We start from the raw sequence: 11,556 nt of genomic DNA, 5'->3' as shown, positions 1-11,556 counted from the left end.
CCGCGACTCAGGGGTCATTTCCATTAACTGGAGGACCTTCACTCATTACATTCCCAATTTATTCAGCACTTCTAGACGGTCCTCTATAGTAGCTCATCTTACCCTTAACCTACGTTCAACTAAATATTCATTAAATTCACTTTTATTCTAAAACCCGACACTCATTCACTCAGTTGGCAACTTTAATCTCACACCTGATTCTGATTCACAGTAGACGTTAAACAAATAGTAGCAGATACTGAATAATCGATAATAAATACTAAAAATTACATAGTAGATGCTGAATTAAATAGAATAATTCATACTAGGTACTGAATAGTTAATGATAAATACTGAATAATTAATAGTAGGTACTGAGTAATAAATATTAGTTACTGAGTAATTCAGAGTAGATACTGAATAACTAATAGTAGTTACTGAATAATTCAGAGTAGGTAATGAATACTTAACAGTAGGTACTGAATAACTCAGAGTAGGTACTGAATAATTAATAATACATACTGACTTATTCAGTGCAGGTACTGAATAATTAATAATAAATGCTGACGTACTCTATTGGCAACTTTAATCTCAAACCTGATGCTAATTCAGAGTAGACGTTAAACAATTAATAGTAGATACTGAATAATCAATACCAAATGTTACATAGTAGATGCTGAATTAAAAAGAATAATTCATACTAGGTACCAAATAATTAATAATGAATACTAAATAATTAATAATAAATACTGAATAATTCAGAGTAGGTACTGAATAATAAGCCTGAAGTCTAAGAGGTTAATGATGATTTTGCTGCTGATGCTTACCGGTTTTTTGTTTTTGAATTGGCTGGTAATTTATTCAGTTGTTTTTCTCCCTGCATAATAATTTATAGTAGCTGCAGAATAATTAACAGTAATTAATAACTAATAATCTGAAGTGGTTTAAATTTATGTAATTTGTTAGTTAACGATTAATGTATAGTTGTTACTGAACATTGCGTAATAGATATTGAATAGTTTATAGTAGTTACTGTATAATTCTTAGCATTGGCATAATTTTATTGGTTACTGAATAATTCATAGTAGTCACTGAATAATCTGTAGTAAATACTGAATTCATAGTAGTTTCTGAATAATCTGTAGTAAATACTGAATAATTCATAGTAGTTACTGAATAATCTGTAGTAAATACTGAATAATTCATAGTAGTCACTGAATAATCTGTAGTAAATACTGAATAATTCATAGTAGTCACTGAATAATCTGTAGTAAATACTGAATAATCCATAGTAGTCACTGAATAATCTGTAGTGAATACTGAATAATTCATAGTAGTCACTGAATAATCTGTAGTTAATACTGAATAATTCATAGTAGTCACTGAATAATCTGTAGTTAATACTGAATAATTCATAGTAGTCACTGAATAATCTGTAGTGAATACTGAATAATTCATAGTAGTCACTGAATATTCTGTAGTGAATACTGAATAATTCATAGTAGTCACTGAATAATCTGTAGTGAATACTGAATAATTCATAGTAGTTACTGAATAATCTGTAGTAAATACTGAATAATTCATAGTAGTCACTGAATAATTCATAGTAGTCACTGAATAATCTGTAGTAAATACTGAATAATTCAAAGTAGTCACTGAATATTCTGTAGTAAATACTGAATAATTCATAGTAGTCACTGAATAATCTGTAGTAAATCCTAAATAATTCATAGTAGTTACTGAATAATCTGTAGTAAATACTGAATAATTCATAGTAGTCACTGAATAATCTGTAGTAAATACTGAATAATTCATAGTAGTTACTGAATAATCTGTAGTAAATACTGAACAATTTGTGGTAGATACTGAATAATTGATAGTGGATACTGTGTAATTCATAATAGTTACTGAATAATTCATAGCACTTCACAGCAGTTGCTGAATAATAAGCCTCTAGTCTCAGGCTGTAGCTTTAGCTGGAGAGTTTTGATCCATTCGAGATCAGTTTAAGTGACTTATTTTTTTCTGTAAAATGTAAAAAAGCATGTGGTGCCCAAACTTGCATATGACTGTACAAACGTGTCTTTTAAGACAAGACACCTGGACAAGGAATCTGAAAAAGACTGGATTAAAATGTTCATTTTAGTCCAACATAACCTGCCTCAGCGCTAGGAGCACATAAAATACGTCATTAAAAACCCTAAATATCCAAGTTTCACAAAGTAATTTCAATCTACTTTCATCTTATTTCAGCTAACCCAGTAAATGGTCAGGGCCCACCGGCAGGCCCACAGCTTTATTACACACTCCTGTAACCTGACAACGGCTCAGCCAGTTTGCACTGAAGTCCCTGTAGTTACTGAATAATAGGGCTTAGTGCCAATGTGTCAAACACAAGGCCGGCGGGTCAGATCAGGCCCGACACACAATCCGAAGTATTTAAATTCTCTGTTAATATTAACCTGTTCCACAATGTGCAGCACTACAGTCCCCAGCATGCACTGCAACATAACGTGCTCTGACTCTCCTACCCCAACAACAACAGTCTATGGGACAGTGGTTACACCTCAATTCTACACAGTTCCACACCAGTTACATCATCAAACACACCAACTGCAGTTCAGCCAACATGAACACTTAACCTCAGCTCAGCAGCTCAGAAACTGAGCACAAGTCTTAATGAACTTAAAGGGATGCCAGGTGTTTAGTTTAAGCAAGTAGGTAGGTTTAAAAGGCACCTGAGGACACTTAAATTTAGAATATTTCAGGTGTCCATGTACTATTTCAAGGTCTGCTACACTTATCTGTATTTTACTGTTGAAGTTTTTGCGTATTTTGAATAAACGAGGGCCGGTTTGGGTTACAGCACCAACATTAATTAAAACGACTTTTTAATACGGCCCTTTTACTGGTTGAGGTTGACACCCTGCCTCAGTATGTGATAAGACTGGGATTATAAGGGGTTAAGTTCGAAGGGATCCTCCAACATGCATCGTCCACTACACAGAAACAGTGATCCAGTGGACCTCCCAGCTGACAGTGTGTTGGGCTGCAGGCCTGTTCAGTTGGTCTCATGAGCTGTGTGTGTGTGTGTGTGTGTGTGTGTGTGTGTGTGTGTGCGCTTCGGTCTGGAAGGACCTTTATCTAACATGGAGTGTCTCTCGTCAGCGTTTAGCCTTCAGACCTCTTGGATTCAGGTCAAAGGCAAAATTGTTATGAAACACCACACAGGAAATCCAGAGCACAACAATTACTGCCCAAAGAGCTGAGCCAGAGTCAGAGAACCACTTCAGCCAGAAAATGCTAACCGTGAACCAAGGCATGTGGGAACTAGCTAGCGTTGTCGCTAGCCAACTAGTCATGCGGTCATTATCAGCATTATTAGTACCGCTATCGTTTGTGGGTGAAGTTCTCCTGAAAGCAGAATCTGAGGAATGCGGTCTTGGCCTTGACCTGCCGAGCAGCCGAATAAGCGGAGAAATATTCTTGGACGACGGAGCCGCTTGAAGAAGACAGATGGGGCGCAGTTGTTGTGCATTAAATACGAGAGATTTAATTTGTACGTTCATTAAAACGGTTGCCAGCCGCGCTTTGTTTACATCTGCTGGCTTCCAGTGGCCCGTCAGACCCGTTTGTGATCGTATCATTTGTTCCCTCCTTCCATTCGAGAACGTTGTGCTTGCATTTTTGTGATGTACCATCAGCTTCCGGAATTAGAAGCATTTCTGCAAAACAGTAAACCTAGATGGCTCTTCAAGGGTTCTTTAGTCAAGACAGTGGTTCTGAATAGAATCATGACCCCTCAAAGAATCATATGCGTGGGTTCTTTGCATGATGAAATGCTTATTCAGATTGATGGAGAATGCATCGTGTATGGTTCTACACAGCACCAAAAATAGAAGGGTTCTTCTATTGATTCAGTGTCAAGCTTGTAACAATAGAAGAACCCTTCTGTTTTTGGTGCTACGTAGAATCATTTACGACATCAATCTGAAGAACCATTTGACCATGTGATGGTTCTTTGCATGGTGAAATGGTTATTCAGATTGATGGAGAATGCGTTGTATAGGGTTCTATATAGAACCATGAATACTCAAAGAACCATATGCATGGGGTTCCTTGCATGGAAAAATAGTTTTTCAGGTTGATGGAGGATGTGTCGTATGTGGTTCTACGTGGCATCAAAAATAGAAGGGTTCATCTATTGTTACAAGCTTGACGTCGTAACAATAGCAGAACCTTTTTGGTGCTACATAGAACCCTTTTCATAGAACCCCATACAACACATTCTCCATCATTCCGAAAACCGTTTCACCATGCAAGGGATGAATTACATGCTTAAATGGTTCTTTGCTTGGTGAAATGGTTCTTCTTATGGAGAGTGTGTCATATATGGTTCTAGATAGAACCAAAAAAACGAAAGCGTTCTTCTATTGATTCAGTGTCAAGCTTGTAACAATAGTAGAACCCTTCTGTTTTTGGTGTTACATAGAACCATATACGACACTAATATTAAGAACCATTTCACCATGCAAGGTACCTTTTGCATGCCTAAATGTTTTTTTTGCATGGTGAAACGGTCCTTCAGATTGATGGAGAACGTGTTGTATAGGGTTCTATATGAAACGATGTACACTCAAAGAACCATATGCATGGGTTCCTTGCTTGGTAAAATGGTTTTTCAGATTGATCAATTGTTGTATATGGTTCCATACAGCACCAAAAATAGAAAGCTTTTTCTATTGTTACAAGCTTGACATCATAACAATAGCAGAACCCCTTTTGATGCAATATAGAACCCTTTTTAAAAATGTTCCATATAGAACTCTATACAACACACTTTCCATCTCTCTGAAGAACCATTGGTTTTACATAGCATCAAAAATAGAAGGGTTCATCTATTGTTACAAGCTTGACATGACAATAGCAGACTTTTTTAGTGCTACAGAGAACCGTTTTCAAAAATGTCCTACATAGAACCTTATAGAACACATTCTTCATCGATCTGAAAAAAACATTTCACCATACAAGGAATGATTTACCTGCTGAAATGGTTCTTTGCATGGTGAAATGTTTTTTTAGATCAACGGACAATGCATTGCATAGGGTTCTAAATAGAACCGCGAACACTCGAAACACACGAAAACCGTATGCATACTTTGTAGAACCATGTATGGCACATTTTCCAGCAATCTGAAGAACGATTTGACCATGCATGTGGTTCTTTGAGTGGTCATAATTCTATGTAGAACCTTAAACAATGCCTTCTCCATCGATCTGACAAACCATTTCACCATGCAAATGGTTCTTTGAGTGTTCACAGTTCCACATAGAACCACTGTCTTTACCTACCCTTGAAGAACCATCTTTTTAAGAATGTACTATAGGACCGTGTGGTAGGATGAGAGAAAAGGCACCACGAAAGAAAGTTTTAAGCGAAGTTCTCAATTTTATTGGAACTGTTTTTTAACAGTCCTTAATGGAGCTCAGCGCTGATTTACATCAACTCGATTTTAAAGCACTCAAACAAATGAGAGGACAATTTAAATGCCACCAGCAGATGCTCTGACATTTATCAGTAAAAGTCAACCCATTAGCGGCCAGAACTGAACCACCAAGACAAAACGAAGCTCATGTAAGCTTGAATTTTTAAATATGAAATATCTGACGCACGCGGTTCTAAAAAAGCACAAAAACAAATCAACTGTTTAGCTCCTGAATAGGCCGTTAGCTGTTTATCTCTAATGAAATAGGGCACTGTAAAACGCTCACACAGGCGACTGAATGGCCAGTGCATTGCCAGACTATTTATAAGACTGTTTGGAACGGTCTAAAGGTCATTAACCCATGGATTCAACCACTTAAATGGATTGACCATCACGGATAAACATCTGCTGCTGTGCTTAGGTGGGGAATGTGTTGGAGCTTTGAGAACATCTGGCTTAAACCTCACTGTAGCCCCTCTATCTGCGTGCCTGTAGATTTTTACACCAACGTACGTTTAATAGCACAACAGGGCAACGAGTGCAGGCTTGTGGAGCTCATTCGTCCAAAAGGAACCCATAAAAATGCTAAAGTGCAGCCACTCTAGCAAGTATGCTAACAAGTATGCATGGTGACAAACTGATTGGGAACAAATGACTAAGTGAACAGAGGCATGCTACCGTGTAAAGGGCTGGAGCTGATTGATTGTAGTAAATCAAATTAGGCAGGTGTTTTTTTTTATTTACAGTACTGTATTAACTTGGCTTTTACCGACAGACAGGAGCATGTTTTTCTGGCAGCCACGGCGCCTCCTTGGCACAGCGTGTTGCACCGCTATGCCAAAAGCAGATTTTTCCGAAATATTTTACAGCCACAACAACTCGCCAACAAGTTACCATCCAGTTGAACCTCTTGACAAGCCATAGGCCTGCAGGCAGGCCCAAAGATTTATTACACACTTCTATAACCTATGAATAGCTCCATTAGTTTGCATTGAAGTCCCTGTAGTTACTGAATAATAAGGCTTTGTATGAAATAAACCTGGATTGTTAAGGGATTGACCAAAGCAGTTTGTTCCACAGGGCTATTTTGGTGCTGCGATGCTGCTCAACATGAAGATTCAACCATTCCTTCCTTTTTTTTCCATATATGCTACCTGGCAGTCATTGGTCAGTTTCGGTGATGATTTTGACCACATTAACATAGTCAAATGCAACAGAATCAGCATTTAAAAAATCGATGAAAGAAAAAAATCAATCAAAGACAGCTGCGTATGATGCAAGATTCGAATTGTGGCCTAATTGAACTGCAGACATATAATAGCTATTTTTATTTCACTTTAAACTCTAAAAACATCTTGAATAAACAAATGAAAGTGTCAAATAAATTCAGTTCATCGCCTGCTATGAAATAACTGCAGCAGGATAGGCCTGTTTTCTTTATTTCCCCTTAAAGGCTCACTATACGATTCTGAAGAACGATTGTTGATATTTGAACTCAACATCATCTTCGATGTAAATATGTCTCAGCTTGTGCTAATGTACTAGTATGGGATAAAAAACTCTGCTTTAAGCTTCAGCTCAGCTGTAGCCACTTTTCTCGCATCTCCAGCAGGAAACTTTTCCTCAAAAGTGAAACAGATTCTTATAAAATGACTCTCAGCGTTCGACTTTTTATGAGGCTGAAGTTGCTTCTCATTTTCCAGCTTCTGGTTCGAATTTTACCGTTCCGCCTTAAATTAATGTAACTGCTGCACCATTTAAGGTGGAATGGGAAAATTTGAACAAGAAGCTGGAGAACGAGAAACTGACTTCAGCCTCACGACTTTTTAGTGTTTGTCAGTTGCAGATTAAACGTATCAGGAAACCAGCTGGAGTGATTATAAACACAAATAAGTCCATTAGTCTCTAAATTATCAATGTTTGTCTTAAATCTCTCTCTTTGCCATTTCGTAGCTACTAGCTAGGTGAGACTGTTATCTGTGTTGCTATGGTGACCAGCAGTCTGCGCTGATCTTCAGGGTTAAAGGGTGAATTAGCAGTTCTACATTAACTCCAGTGTTTAAGACCATTTACTGTTAAACTGTGTTGAACGATCAGCAGAGCTTTATTTTACTGTAAAGGAGGATTATTTTATTTTTACCCACACAAATCTGATTCAGCTGTGGAGCCGAAACAGGACAGTAAAAGAGCCTCATGCAGCTCCAGAGCCACATGTTACCGACCCCTAGCCTGACCATATGGGTGATTGGGCGAGTCAGGAGAATTCTCATAGCATTTTGGCTGGTTGCTCCAAGCTGATGTATAAACTGGTGCACGAAAAGCCCGGCAACACTTTCTTTGAAGGGTGTCTGCATAACACATTCATAACATGCTCATGAATATTTAAAACAACATTCACAAAGTATACGTTTTACATGACATTCATGTGGACTACTATGTCATTTTAGTCAACTGTTTTTCAAAAAGAAAGACTCTATAATTTATTTTGAAAAACTATATTATTTTCAGTAAAACTGAACTCAACTTCTTTTTAATTAGTTTTTTCTTAAACATTTGTATTTTATATTTTGTTATTCTGTTTCCTTTGTAATATTATTTAAGATGAAACATCAACTGTCTTGGGTTTAAATGCTAGCAAGCTTTAAGTTTTAAGGAAGACAGTAAGAATAAAGAATAACAAAGTGTAAAATACAAAGGTTTCATAAAAAAATAATAATAATAATTGAAAGGAAATTGAAAGTCTAGGCAAAAAGTGTATAAGTGTCAAATCACTTTTTGCCTAGACTTTAAATAAATAAATCACATCTAAATAAAAATCACATTTGCCTATAAATGATAAGTTTCACTGAAAATAATATAGTTTTTCAAAACAAAAATGGGGAATTTTATTTTGAAAAAAAAAATCTAAAATGACATAGTAGTCCATATTAATGTCATGTAAAACGTACACTTTATGAACGTTGTTTAAACATGCACGAGCGTTTGTGTAAGATGTTATGAATGTGACATGTAGACACTCTTAAAGTGAAGTGGTACCAAAAGCTCATAAAGCTCATAAACGATAAATGTCACATCTAAGTGTTTGTGTAGTGATTTAGGGGTTAAACCAGCAGCCCCCAGCTTGAGTGGTGCCGCCCCGGTTTGCAGACTGTGTCTGAGACTCGTACAGTGGACAGAGATTAGATAAAGCTAAAGCTTCTCCTGTTATCTTCAGATTTACTAACACATTTTCTCCTTGTGGTCAGTTTGGCTGTAGCAGTTCAAACCTCCAGGACGTGTCAAAGTTCCGGTGGGAATTCTGTTCTCCCCCATGTGGTGTGAACTGCCAGTGCTTCTTTCACTACTGCACGCCCGGTCATGTCAGGTTAGGGCCCTAAAGCAGAGGGAAGTTTTGAAGATTATTGATTTGCATGTTGTATTGACCTTTATCATCCAAAACCATCAAAGCAAATGTGATATTTCTTGTGTTTTATACTGCTACAGCAGCCTGGACTCAACCTGACCCCAGAGAACACAGATACATTCAAAATGTGTGACACTGAAAACATATCATCCTGTTCGGTTTACTCAGTCGTCCCCACGAAATTGGGAAAAGTCATTAAATATGAAGCAAAAAAAAAGGATGTCAATTATTTATTTAGAGACATTAAACATGAATGGCTTAGCAGATGCATGTACGGGCGCTAATGTGCAACTGCTGCACTATTTAAGGTGAAATGGAAATTTGAAGCTATTTTCAGCTTGACTGTGTGAATAAAAGCCAACAGGCGGCGCTCTAGAGTTCATTACATTTTTACATTAGTGCCACAGTCGTAGCCACAGGTTTATCACAGGCCTACCCAACCAAACGGAAAAGAATATTTATGAAGCCGAATTTTTAATGATAATGAATTTTTTCTCTGCATGCTGTTGTTGTATTATGGTCAGTGAAATCCTCACGCTCGCCGCAAAGCTCCGCTTTATTTTCCTCAGCCCTACTTGGCAACCGTTGCTATCGGCCATTGCTTCAAGCCAGTTTATCACACACCAATTTCTGAATTTGAAGCTGCGGTTGGTTTCAGTAAAAGTATAATTGCACCTTAAAAGAGGTCTCCACCAGTGGGCCACGAGGCACCCTCTAGTGGTCTGCAGGGCCTGTACTCAGGGGAGGCAGTAGTTTATAGTGGGCCAGTAACGCCACCATAAGTCATAAAAACATAAGTGGGAAAATGATTCACTTAATAATTAAAAACATTTACAGTACAGGATGATTCAAAAAGATTCATCTGATTTCAAAGTGATTTATTTCACTTGTAAATCATTACAGATCAATGCAGTAAACTGTAAATGGTTTAAATGAGCATAAAGTTTATTATGTAATTGTACAAGGTCTCAGTATGAACCTCCTCCAGCTGTACAGACAACATCAACACCATAGTCAAACTCATCCCATACTGGATTGAGCGTGTCGGGTGTCGCTGCACTCACGGCTCTTTCAGTGCGATTTCGGAGATCATCCAGTGTTGTGGAACCAACGACGAACGCTCTGAGCTGTTGGAGCTTCACTGCCCACGAAAATCACACTGCACAGTTATGACGGATTCACTCTTATTGAAGTGGAGAACGCAGAACGCTTTCTGCTCAGGGGTCTCATCTCCTCTCAGACTGAAGGGAGCCATCTTCCACTGACAGTCAGAAACTCTATGAGCCCCTCTTTCAGTTGGATTGTGATTGGTTCCTCGGCGCCTCACGGCTGTAAAAATATGGCGCTTTGAAATCAGATGAAACTTTTTGAATCACCCTGTATAACCAGTAGAAATATTATAGTGGCTAATTGAAGGTTACAGTCTGAGATGTGGGCACGCGATGCAGACAGCGAGCCAGAGCTGGAGGAGTTTCTTTGTGAAAACATTAACATAAACATTTAACGTTACTTCAGTGCATCGATAAACTTGTGGTAGTGTTTTTGCGTACAGTGTTTAGATTTAGTTTTTTAAGTGTGCTCTATTATTCTATCTTGGACTTTATATTAAAATCTTTTTCCTTTGAGTGACCCAATACCTTAATTATGATGTTTGACATTACATTTCATCACTCCCAAAACAATCATAACACTGCTGAAACTTTCCCAAATGTTTCGGTAGTGACAATTTTAGCTTACATTTTTGCTACCAATATTAGGCTAACAAATAATGGACAAAAGCACAAACACATTCATTGAAACATTCAATTTTTTGTCACTACCGAAACAATCACAACACTACCAAATGTTTCAGTAATGACTGTTTCAGTAGTGACAATTTTAGCTTAATTTTTTGCTACCAATTTTAGGCTAACAAATAACAAATAAAAGCATAAATACATTCATTGAAACATTCCATTTTGTCACTACCAAAACCATCACAACACTGCTGAAACTTTCCCAAATGTTTCGTGGTGACAATTTTAGCTTAAATTTTTGCTACCAATATTAGGCTAATAAATAATGGACGAAAGCACAATCGCATTCATTGAAACATTCAGTTTTGTCACTACTGAAACAATCATAACACTACTGAAACTTTACCGAATGTTTCAGTAATGATGGTTTCGGTAGTGACAATTTTAGCTTATTTGGAGCAGAACTCAAACATGCTAGCCATTACATGACACAAACACAGCTTTGAACAGCTGCACACACCTGAAATCATAATTGTCATTAAAACACAACAAAGTAAAGAAAGTCTGTGTTGCGGTAGTGACCATTCTTAATGTTCCACACTGATTTTCAGACTTTGGGACACATTTACCTCAAAACAATGGGATCTAACTGCTCACCACGTGTGTCAGAGACTCTCAGAATGTTTTGTCGTCTTCTTTGGGCCGAAGTTTTGTGTGTGCTGAGTGGACGCATGCTTTATGGTGAAGGCGTCGCAGTGTTTGTTGTGTTTAAGTGAATCCAGCTTTCTGATTGGTTGATAGTGTTTTGTATCAGGGCAGAAGTGTTGGATTAGGTAGAGTGACGACTGCACTGCAGTCACCTAGAGCCCGAGGTAATGACAGTGCAGACATTAGCACATTTGGAAGTTGTACCTATAAAGTCGGTCTACCAGCTTTGCATGTGTTTGCATGT

This window comes from Colossoma macropomum, unplaced genomic scaffold (assembly GCF_904425465.1).
Source record: "Colossoma macropomum unplaced genomic scaffold, Colossoma_macropomum, whole genome shotgun sequence".
In the NCBI taxonomy this organism is placed as follows: Eukaryota; Metazoa; Chordata; class Actinopteri; order Characiformes; family Serrasalmidae; genus Colossoma; species Colossoma macropomum.
The sequence above is the reverse complement of the archived record's forward strand: the minus strand, read 5'-3'. Positions refer to the sequence as shown.